The following is a 13,105-nucleotide window of genomic DNA, read 5'->3' as shown; positions in this document are numbered from 1 at the left end:
GCAGAAACATAACAACGGCCAACTTTTTTTTTTAAATTATCGAAAAAACTACTCAAAGGTTTTTTTGCAGTTCAACTTCAAGCTTCACTCCATAGTGGCTGCTAATAAAAATATCCTGACGATTGACAAGCTCACTTTTAATACACTGCTCAGAGTGAGGGCAGCTTGGTTTTTCTTCTGAATAGAATTTCCGAATGAATCCCCTAATAGGGCATTTAATATTTATCTAAGTTTTATCGTTGTGTTGAAACTATGATTGAGACAGTTCAAATGAAAATTTATTAATCAGACACACTACATTTATCAGCTGTACTGTTTTACTGATATTAAATCACTGACTACAGGAAGCTTTGTCACCTCCAACTAATGCGTGTATAAAATGAACCATTGAATGTCTTGTTCTTCAATACTGCCTTCTTAGTCATCTGTGTATCATCTACTATATAAACGACAATCGTTGTCTGTGTATCTGTGTAGGTATGTATGTATGTAGGTATGTAAGTATGTATGTATGTAGGTATGTATGTAGGTATGTATGTATGTACGTACGTACATATGTATGTACGTACGTATGTACGTACAGATGTACGTACATATGTATGTACGTACTTATGTATGTATGTACGTACATATGTACGTATGTACATACATACATATGTACGTACATATGTATGGACGTACGTATGTATGTATGTGTGTGTCCGCCTTATAGAGTACAGTAATTCTTGGACAATTAGCCGCTATTAGGTATCTAGGGCACATTAACAGGAATCTCTGGTTGTTGCGCCTCTACATATCCTATTCATCGTTTTTACACAAAAATCACATGATCTCTGGTTAGCGCTTAGTAATTTATGTGCAATAAATATTTGCTGCCAACGTGTACCGAGATGGTCACGCAAACAGTTGTTTCTTGCGGTCACTGGAAAAGACCCAGTTCTCACCTACTAAATTTCCACATCAAAAAGGTAAGTGCTTCTTATTCAATGTTGTATTGTCTATGAGTTGCCACACTTCCAATACATAACTCTTTCACTAGCATCCATGTACAAATTTAGCTCTCCGGCTACTGGAGCCATTTTGTCGATATTGCTTTGTGATATTTTTTTCAATTTGAAACTCTATCTAGAACGTTTGCTTTAGTTATATATTTTATTTTGCCAACATGTTAACAAGCACTGCTATGCAAAAATTTATTGTTTCTATACTTTGTGTAAAGATAAAGCGATGTGAAACTACAAAGCAAAACGATCTCTACAATGTTCCTTATTCTTACAAAACCATTACTTTTATCGCCATCAGAGTCAGTGCTGCTATTGCTATTTCAATTATCTGTGTAATTACAAAAACCTGAATTGGCTATAATGTCATCAACATTAGTAGCTATTTCTTTTCTAACTCGGTGGCGTTTTCAAAACTTACAATCAATTGGTTGTTTTTAATCACTTCGGGTCCAATTGCATAATCCAGTTTTGCGTTCAGATACTATTAAATTATGATGCTCCACAGATTATGACATGGGTCAACAAAATGTTATTTCAACCATAAAATCACTCAAATCTTTACATAGAATACCTATACTTTTTGGAAAGCAAAAAAAATTCTTTATCTGATCATATTATCTTTATTGCAAAAGTTAAAAATAATAAATATTGAGAGTAGCATGGAATAGCGGTTTTATTAAAATTCATGTTCTATGAACATATTTGACTAATAAGGGTAGCATATAAATGTATAAAAGTATATTATATAATAACAAGCAATTAAAACATTATACTGTGTATAAAATGCAGTCTACAGTCTTTTCTAAAACTCTTAACTTATCTCTGTCACCACTCCAGTGGAAGTCTACCCTTTTTATTGCTGAATTGAAGCCTATACGCATCCACTAATAGGTACTACGCGTTGTTACTAACTGATCACGATGTTGAACTTTGAACGTAAATTACTGATTAAATTAACTGAAATTCTTTCATTTGACCATAGATGGTTGACCAGTCCAATGTCTGCAAACATTTCTGAAGGTCATGCTTAGCTTTGTAGATAGAGTGTAACTGTAAGCAGGCTGTAAATATATGTGGATGAGTAAAGCAACTACGCAAAGCCTAAAAACCGACTGATGAACTTGAAACAAATATACTTGAAGCTGATATTGCGGCACATGCACCCAAAGTGGTTAAGTTGGAAATTCTCAAACAAAGATTTCAAATTAATTTTTAGGCTAATTTTGTGAAAAAATCTTTGAGCAACACTGTCACTACCATAAAAGTCTTAAATATTGTTGGTTATGTTTTCAACGAATAATAAAATAGTTACTAACAATTTCTGAGAAAGTCGGAAAAATGTGTTTATGGCGGTCGACTATAGAAAACACTTGAATGAGGCTACTTCAGTGAAGGGGTTGAAAACGTTGAATTTTCCACGGTTTGTGATAGTAAACATATTCATTTCTTTCCACAGCTAAGTTACTTTTACTTTTGTCCCGCTACGAGTACCACAGCTACCACAGAACTTGCATGGGCACTCCGAGCTTTGCGATAGGCGACGGCGAGCAGAAAGCGAGCAGCGTATGTTACAAAAAAGCACACCATCTCATTCACTTGTAGAAACGCTTGAAGCAGTACAACGCCTTCCAAAAAGCCTCCTGCCCAAACGCAAGAACAGATTGATTCCCGTAAAGAAAGAGATCAAACTTGCAAAGCATCAGTTAGACGAGCAGAAACTGCAGAGCAAACACAGCTATGGCCACAACAAAACAGAATAGTTACTGCATCTGCTAGAATGGCAGAAACTTCAGAGCAGACACAGCTACGCCTACAATGAAACAGAATAGCAGCAGCTAGAAGAGCAAAAACCACTGAACAAACACAGGTACATCAGAGCAGGCCAGAATAGATGCTGCAGCTGCTAAAAGTGCAGAGACTGCTGAACCGACCCAGCAGCGACTCAAACGGCTCAGAGCACCCTCTACATTGGCCAGATATGCAGAAACCTCTGAGCAGATGCAGTGGCAACAAACACATGATGCACTAGCTACAACAGCTGCTCGGTGAGCTGAATTTTCAGAGCAGATGAAACAGCGACAAAAGTAAGATGCACTAACTACAGCAGCTGCTACCAGGCACCATGTATAGGCAAAAAACTTTGCACTTGACTACAGCCCTGCAACACAATAGGGCTGATAGGGCCGATTTTTTCTATGGAACAAATGTCCAAAAATGCTCCAGAGGTCATGCCTTACGTTGAAAAGGCGAGAGGCCATATATGTAGTTTATATAGCATATTTTAATGATAATAAATTTTATCAACACAACCACTTTACGTTGCACAGTTTGCATATACCATGTCAAAACACAGGCTATAGATGAAGAGCTGGTGAGTCATGATTAGTGTTTTAAGCATGTAGAAGTCTCAATTCAAGAAATGCTGGCGATAGCTTAACAGTGCAATAGCAGAATATTTTCTAGAATTTCTTAAAATATGGACAACTTTTTAATACTGCCAGTTTAAAGAACTTCAGTTTGCCTAACAATTTCAATTTCATTGTCAGTTCAGTGTACAAAATTAGGACAATTTTGATTTGAGTGGTTTGAGACTGATGCATTGTAGACTACCTGTAAAACACATTGCATATTTCCATTGGTTTCTCCAACATTATTGACATGTACAACTTCATATGCGTATGCAATCTGATTAGCACAAAAATATTAGCAGATTGCATATTTGGAGTTATTTTACAGTATGAAAGACAACTATCAATAAAACCATTGCTTTACGTGAATCTGTTCTCAAACATGGGTAATGCAGCTAGTTACTTATATTTATGTCAGTATATAATTCATCATGAGACTGTATGTACCTGATTATAGTGACTAGTACACCAACAGTCTACTCTGATGGGAAATAGAGTCAGGACTACCAATAAAATAAAGATAATAACTATCTGCTCTAATAATACTGGAACATCAGAAGGTAGATGATTAGTGTAAGTTTGAGAGTATCACCCTACCAAATTGAATGTCGCAAGTTTAAATCCTGCTTACAATGATATCTTATCTCAACATATAACCTTCATTAAAGCTTTAAATTAAAGCACAACCATATTTTTCACTATAGTAATGGTTAATAGTAATTCCATCAATGAACAAGATTTGATATGACAGACAAGTCGTATTGCCCAAATGACAAGTCACCTAGGCTCATTTAAAATGAACTTACATAGATCTTTGTCTTGATGTCTTAATATAATTGCAAATCTTCATAGATTTTATCCAAAAATAGCGACACTTTTCTACCATTCGCAACTGCTGTTGATGTTTTTGATGATCTGACTGTCAAATTGTTTCAAGATTAATATTGCAACACTTAATTAGTGTGAAATGTTTCGATCAAGCGAAAGCATGATTATGACATCCAAAATTACAGAGAGACCAACATAATAGAGACGCGTAACACAGAAACTTGAACGCAATAGGTGATATAAACAATAGCAATTATAGCAACTAGAGATGTCTCGTCTAAGTATTTAACCATGATTGATTAACTTTAAGTCTTGCAATTCTAACCTCAAAACATCAAAGCAGTCAAAACGCCGCAAACATAAACATTGTGAACAATTGAAAAGTATTGATACTTTCCCATAAAATCTACAAAAGTATTTTGCAAGTTTATATTTTGCTGTGAGAAGTATTGACTTTTTACAAAGCCAATGCCTTTATGGATGTGTTAAAAGTTATAAGTGAACAATTAAAAAAAATGCAAGGAACTTGTAGAATTTAATCAAAAATTTTACCAAGGCAGAAATTTTACCATCTGATTCAAACCAAAATAAAATATAGCAGACCAAAATCTTACAGAACATTTATCTTTGGACTTTCAGCAATGCAATCATCAAATTATGATAAATATTTTAGCAACAACCATGTTTAACATGCATTGCCAAATAATTTATATCATAAAGTTAAAAGCTCAAATGGAGGAACATGATTGACTATCAGGAGCAATAAGTACAATAATGATATTAATATTAAAACATTTCAAACATTAAAGTATAAGATGAATGATAATTCCGATCTTAAAACTTAATTTTTAAAAAGAAAACAAATTATAAAAGGGATTTTGAGTTGTCTTAACTTGAATGCATTAACAAGTGACTCCAGGCTCTTGCTGACCTCCTGAATATATATTCCAGCTGTTAAAAAGCAGCAGTCATATGTATAATAAAATTTTCACTCACACAGTCGGAAGTCGTTGCACCTTTCCAATAAATAAGACATCTTCAACTCTTGTTATGGAATACAATGCTTTACATAGATTGGTAAAATGTTTGCGTTAAAAAACTTTTCGAAAGTTTGTTTTAAAATTGTGATAAAATTGAGAGATTAAAAAGTGACTAAGAAAACACATCATTTTAAGCTTAATTGAAAAACAGTTTCAAAATGTTAACCATTTATGAGAAGAAATTTTTCTACCTTTTGAATGTAAGCATAAAAGAAAACCATTGCATGTTTTTTTTAAATTTATTTGTAAACATTTATATATTATTCTTGTGAGAATCTAGAATAACGATTGTAGCCATATCACATTAGTTTAACTTTATAAAAAGAAAAACAAGAAAGGAAAATAGAGATAAAAAATTAGGAATTTTTAAGATGTAAAATTCTAAAAATTAGAGAAAAAAACAAAATTATAAAAAGATTTCACTAAAGCTATGTAAAATTGTCTCTATATGCAAAGGTTTACTGCACATAAAACATATAATTTCTATCTTTTTTTTTTTCAGTGCAGTGTTGTTATTGTGATACTTGGGTAGGTTGAGTTCGAGACCAGTATACAGTATGACAGTCAACAGGGTTTTTTTAAACCAATAAGAATTAAACCTAATACATGCACAAAACATAATAATATTACTGAGTTTGCAAGTGTTGGGTAGTACACATAAACATAACAGCAGATGATATTAGGTTTTGAACAATCATGCTCTAGTGTCGCAGTACTAAAGAAGATAACTCTATTAACATGAAAACAGTTTCTTTATCTAATAATTCTACACTCTAACCACGCTGTATATCCAAGTCTGGTTCTATATCAAACTTTGTATAAGCAGTGTGTAGAAGTTCTGTTCTCAGCGTATGATAATCCTATTGCAAGCGATGATTGACCAACCTCTTGATTGTTGCATGGGTAATTAAAAAAATATGTCTCTTGAGCAACTTGCGCGAAATAGTAATCATGTTTAGTAAAAAAAAAGGCTTTTGAGATTGTAGGGAGACCACTCCATTTGTTATAGCGCAATTATACTAAGATACATGTATGTATCTAATTTCATTTACAGTTATCAATAAGCTTAGGTACAATGATGTCAGACATTGTGAGAGATTTTCATGTGTAATAAATATGCGCACATTTATTCTTAGACATGTAAAAGCAGTTGAGTGGGGCAAATAGTAGTGTGCTTGGCTGGTAATTATCTTAATTCAATTATCATATAGTGTCAACTTTTTTTCCCTTAGTGACGATTCAGACAGACAAGCAGACAGACTGATAGACAGACAAACAAACGCGTCTCATATTATAGTTAAGATTACCTGTAAACTTTGTATTGCATGTTTTTTATTTTATTTTAACACAAATTTCAACTTTGCTCTTGCAACAAAAATTCATGAATACTTTTACTGAGAAGAATTGTTCTTAACCCTTTCACTGCCAACCACGTACAAATTTGGGTATCTGCCATATGCCAGCATACCCGCCAACTCTCACGCATTGGGCGTGAGACTCACGCAATCACTCTAAAGAAAAATGAAAATGTGTGAGAAATGTGTGAGATTTTTGCCCCAATTTTCATAATTTTATATACACTATAATTGATACATCAATTGCCCCAAAACCAAGTCTCAAGCATTGCCCCACTTTTGGGTTGGCAGGTCTGTATGCCAGCCATGTTACCAAAAATTGCCGATATTGTTTCATGATATGTAAACAGTATTTTTTCTGATTTCAATCTTTATCTACAACTTTTTTGTAACATATTTTATTTTGCCAACATTTTAACCATCACTGCTATGCAACAATTCAATGAATCTATACTTTGTGCGATGATAAAGCTGTGTGAAGCTACAATCGATGCGAAGCTAAAACGATCCTCCTTAATGCTTTTTACTTTTACAAAACTATTACTTTCACCACTATCAGAGGCATTGCTGCTGCTTTAATTATTTCTGTAGTCACGAAATTCTGAATCTGACTTGGCTATAATGTCATCAACATAAATAATTACCTGTTATTAATGAACTCACACAAAAACGTCCGTTTTTTAAATTAGAAACTCTCAAACAAAAGTTTAAAAGTGCTTCGTTATTTTTGACTAATTTTATTCACAAATATTCGGAAAACACTGTCAATTTCATAAAAGTCTTAAAGACCATGGTTTATGTTGTCAATGAATAATAAAATTAGGTAACTATGCAATTGCTGAGAAAGTCGCAATAAGCGTCTATGGCAGTCGTCCCACAAAAACGCATTTATGTGTCTACGACAGAGAAAGAGTTAATACACGTGATGTAGAGTTTTAAAGTTTTTAATCAGGTATACCATGGAACATTTATATGAATACTAACGTTCTAAGATTACCAATTGAGGCAGGCTTTGTTTGGAGTGATTTTGAACATTAAATAAGTTGTAAGTAGGCCAATACATGAAACTCTGACAGTCTGCTCCTATAACTCTTCAATCACGTAAAGTGTTAATTTCAATGCTGATGGAGGCTGGATGAGTACAGTTAGTTTGGTGCTGGTATCTTAACCCAAATGTCACAAGTTCAAGACCTGCACAAAATCCATTTTTGTATGAAGCAGTTGAATCACCATGTGGCAGTTTAATGTTGTGATGCTGCCATACTGTCCCATGGTAAAGTATGGCGGAGACAGTTTACTGTTGTCGCTGGCTGCCAGATGTGTTAGAGTGTCAATCTAGCAAGCTGTGTGTCAAGCTGAGTTTAGATCTAGCATGATGTAATATTCTTTCCCTTACAAGTATTGCCTCATAGAAGTGGACACAACTCTTAATCTAGGGAATATTGTTTTTAAACATTTTTACAAAACTGTATGTTAACAATCAAGCATGATAACAAAATTATCAAAGTTTTACAATTATACAACTCTGTGGAATTATTTAAAAATAATATTTACTACATTAGGAGTTTTGTCCACCTGGCTGAAGCATGGTTGAAAGTTGGGAAAAGTATTTCATCATGCTATTTTTGAACTCAGGACATTCAGCTGACTCAACTGACACTATTACTCTTCCACTGATCAACTGTCATTCAACATACTGAAGTAATTTTTTCTTATAGTTATATAGGAAGTATAAAGGCTATTCATACACATGTAGTTATTTCCCCTGATGATCTGTCACACCAAGATATTAGTATAACAACAATGAGATAGTAAGTGAAGTTGTAACACATAGTCATTATCTTATCATTAGTTTAAGTATCATTAGCATAGATAACCAAGTCAACTGACAAAATATGATGAAAAGCATGTGGAACAACATGAATTTGTTATTGGCAGGTGTATTAGATCTATTCATTACAGTGAGTTACTAAATGGTTGGGTACCTCATCTGTTATTACAGTAAAAACCCATATTTTGTTGTTGTGGCTGTTATTCTTGTATATTTGAAAGCTAAACAGCAACTGACTTACTACATAAGTGTGACAAGAGAGTAAAAGGATTATTACATAAGAATTACATAACAGATGAGTAAGCCAATATGAACAAAGAGTCTGACAACAGCTATATACAAATACAAGATAATGACTGGTCAATGTCAACAACTAGTATATATTCAACACTCCCACATAGTTTTGACATGTTGAGCCTGGTTTACATACTCATCAATTCCATAGTGAATTGGAGGTCTACGTTTGCGAGTAGATAAGCGTCGCTGTTGCCCTTCACCAATGCATTGCCCAGAGAAGTTAGGAGTTGTCTGTTCATTTACTGAATGTTCAACAACAATAGATTTCTGCTTTGTATATCGGTCACATGATGGTTTAACAGTGTTTGTAAAGTTTGTTTCATCAAATACCACGTCTCGCCTAGTAGTGACTTTACCAGTCGATTCATCAAGCAGGCGGTATGCCTTTGACTGTTTGCTGTATCCTATAAACTTTAGCTTCTGGCACTTCTTGTCAATTTTCTGTCGTAGTTGATCTGAAACATGAGCATAAGCAATACATCCAAACACCCTTAGATTGTCTATGTTGGGTTTGCGTTCATACCACTTCTCATACGGTGTGAGATAATTCTTGTGTGAAGAAGTGGGAAGCCGATTTCTAACGTAGGCAGCAGTAGAAATGGCCTCAGCCCAGTATTGCTTTGACAATTTAGCATGGCACAACATTGAACGCGCTGCTTCACACAGAGTTCTATTCATTTGCTCAGCAACACCATTTTTTGCTGGTGAGTAGGCTGATGTGAGTTCATGATGAATACCTTTAGATTTCAAATAGTCAGTAAATTCTTGAGACAAGTATTCACCACATCTATCTGATTTCAGTGTTTGAATGGTTTCTCCAGATTGGTTGGTTGTATATGCTTCAAACTCTTTGAACTTCTCAGGTACCTCAGATTTGTTTCTAAGAAAATACACAGCACAGCATCTAGAAAAATCGTCTATAAAAGTAACAAAATATTTGCTACCTCCAATTGATTCTGTTTCCATTGTACAAACGTCGGAATGTACTAGTTCTAGCTTACGGGTAGCCTTGATATCTCCCACAGGTTTGAAGGGTTCACGAGTCATTTTCTCTTCAGCACAGCTTTCACAAAAGGAAATGTTCATTGCAGATAAGCTTGTTGCACAGACTATATTTCCTTTGCTCAGTTTTTCCAGATTAGAGTCATTCACATGTACTAGACGTTGATGCCAAATCTCTGCGCTAGCAGTGTTTGCGTATCGAGTTTCAGTTTGTACACAGTCTAGACTGAACAGCTTATTAGCTAGTGATCCCATGGCCCTAACTCGACCATTAGCATCTTTAATCCAACATCGAGCATGGCCGAACTGAACGATGTAGCCTTTCTTAGTGGCAGCTCGAACTGAAAATAAATTGCTAGCTAGCTGAGGGACATGAAGTACATTGTAAAATACAGCTGCACATTGAACTCTACGATTGAGCTTTAGCATCACTTTTACAGTACCAACTCCCACAGCTTCAACTGTTTGACCATCACCTAAGCTGACCATTTCTATCTGTTCTAGCTTCTTGTAGCTATTAAAACTTTCCCTGTTAGGTGACATATGACACGATGCTCCAGAGTCAATTAGCCAGGGTGAGCTACTGTGCAATGAAAATGTGTTGCCATGATGAGTGATAAATGTAAATTCATTGCCTACACAGTCATTGTCACTTTCACATACAGTTTTTCTACATTCACTTACTAACAGCGCGTTCGGTCGGCGTCTGTCCTCTGAGCATTCTGGTGACTTGTGCCCAGGTTTATTACAGTTGTAGCAAATAATAGGTTTTCTGGCTCTAGGCTGCTTTCTTGACACCAATGCAGAGTCAGATGCACTGGCAGAACTAGATTCATTTGAGTTTCGCTCATTACGTTTCATTTCTTCATTTATCAATGACTGCTGGGCAAACTCAAGACTCAAGTTGTCTACTCTTGCTTCTAATGCTGCTGCAAGATGAGCATAGCTGTTTGGAAGGCTGCCTAAGAGCGTGACTACTTGGTCTTCTTCAGAAATTGGTGCATCGATAGCGGCGAGTTTATCTGTAAGTCCTTTCATGTGTTTCAAGTGCTGTTCTACAGGTGTACCCTCCTTCATTACTGTTCTGAAATATTGTTTCTTAAGAAATAACTTGTTTGCTAGCGTATTGCGTTCAAAATGGTTTTGAAGCCGCTTCCACGCTACATCAGGTGCTTCTGTAGCTGTTATTAAGTAGAGAAGTTCAGTACTAACAGACAGAGCAATTACTGAGAAAGCCCTACGATACCTGGATGTAAAAGCAGTTTTCAGCGCTTGATCAGCCGAACCTTCTGGTGCTTTCTCAGTACCATCCACGATATCGTACAGATCTTTTACCAGCAAAATGTGTTTCATCTGAAACTTCCACGTCTGATAGTTCTGACTGTCCAACTTATCTATTGTCCATTTATCACTATCCATTGTAGAATGAGAGATACAATCTAAGTTCTGGTTCAGTAGTCCTTGTTTTACTGTTCCTGATATTATTGTTTAACTCCTGGTTCACCAGTCGTTGGTCAGTCAGTATAATAGCCGATCGTCTTTGTTCTGGTAGCAAACTCGTGTACAGCTTCTTTGGTTGCCTGTCTGGGCCCATAACCTGTTATTCTTGTATATTTGAAAGCTAAACAGCAACTGACTTACTACATAAGTGTGACAAGAGAGTAAAAGGATTATTACATAAGAATTACATAACAGATGAGTAAGCCAATATGAACAAAGAGTCTGACAACAGCTATATACAAATACAAGATAATGACTGGTCAATGTCAACAACTAGTATATATTCAACAGTGGCAATTACAGTTTCTACTAAGGGGTTTTTCTTGCTGCTACATACATCAATGTGTGATTTAAATGTTGGCAGATATTTTGTAACACAAACAGTTAGTAAAAACTTATGCGACTCAGTAAAATAGCAATTCATATTTTATAGATACAGCTATATGAATTGGAATAAAACGACATTTGAAATGGAAATATCATATTAAATTTGTTTGTAAACTAATGTACCACATCATGGTATCCCCTATTACTGATATGGTTATGTTAGCTCTATACCAAATTGTAATTCTTTCGAGAACATCATTTGTCACAGAGTTAAATGTCATAACTAGTAGAGTGTATTAATTTTTGGCTATTGTGTGTTAATTTTCTTTGATCTACTCCATTAGTAGACATGTTTAACTAACAAAGGAAAGTTGTATCCTTCTACAATATCTCAAATATAATAATGACAAGTTCAAAGAGAATAGGATATTACTCAGAAAATGATTTCAGAACCTGTTTTCTAAATGTTGTATGCACTCCAAAAGTCTTACGAATATAAAAAATTGCTCAGGCCCAACTAATAAATTAAGCCAGAAGGTTAAACTTTACACATTTTATTTTTTCTTGAGAATTGTCTATACTCTGGAAACATTGCATAGAAATAATCGAAGCATAATAAAGTCATGTGTAATAAAGTTCAAAATAAATATATCCTTTCTTCTTTACACAAAAGTAGAACCATAGAAGCTGCTCAAAATACTTCATGCTCTACAGCTTGACTATGGATGAGGTCATATGGAGGTCAAAATGATGCTTGACTGGCAGCTGTCATGAGCTATGGAAACCGCCACCGTGAGTCAAATGTGACTGCAACAACCATATTTAAGTACATCATACACTCCGTAGTTGGAAAACTCCTGCAGCCTTTGCCTTACGATGTGCTGATTTCTTGGTAGCATGGAGGTCATTTTTATTGCTACACTACATTTCCAGCCAATTCATAACATAAACTGATTCACTTGAAGTGTCTCAAATGATCTGTACATGATTTTAAATTTGCCTTCGAATTGTAGAAACGCTTAAAACTCTTTTCCAATAGCATCAACTGCAAAAACCTTCAAAGTAAGATACTACAACATTTACATATACATGAAAAACATCTGGCATCAGAATGATTTAGCTTGTACAATCCAAAACAGCCCGCATAGTTGTGCTGTAATTCTAAACTATCAAAAATATTTTAAAAGTCTTGTTATTCAACTTGCTTTGAATCTACTGCAAATATATGAATAAGTGTTCTTTGGAAATTTTAATTTGTTAAATCTAGTTATTGACCCAGATGCAACATTATTTTTTAATCTGACAGCTCGACCTTAAAACAAGCATCTGATCGCTAGCAATACAAAATTTATAACATTAAAGTTAAATAAGTGTTTTGCTGCTTCTTATGTGTTACTCAACTTGATTAAAATCTAAAAAGAGATCAAAGAAAGACAACAGAAACAACTGCATTATTATGTCTTCTGTATTTTACACCCTACTTCAACTACCATCAATAGCCTGAGATCACATG

Source organism: Watersipora subatra, chromosome 8, assembly GCF_963576615.1.
Source record: "Watersipora subatra chromosome 8, tzWatSuba1.1, whole genome shotgun sequence".
Classification (NCBI taxonomy): domain Eukaryota; kingdom Metazoa; phylum Bryozoa; class Gymnolaemata; order Cheilostomatida; family Watersiporidae; genus Watersipora; species Watersipora subatra.
This window is presented reverse-complemented; position numbering follows the sequence as displayed.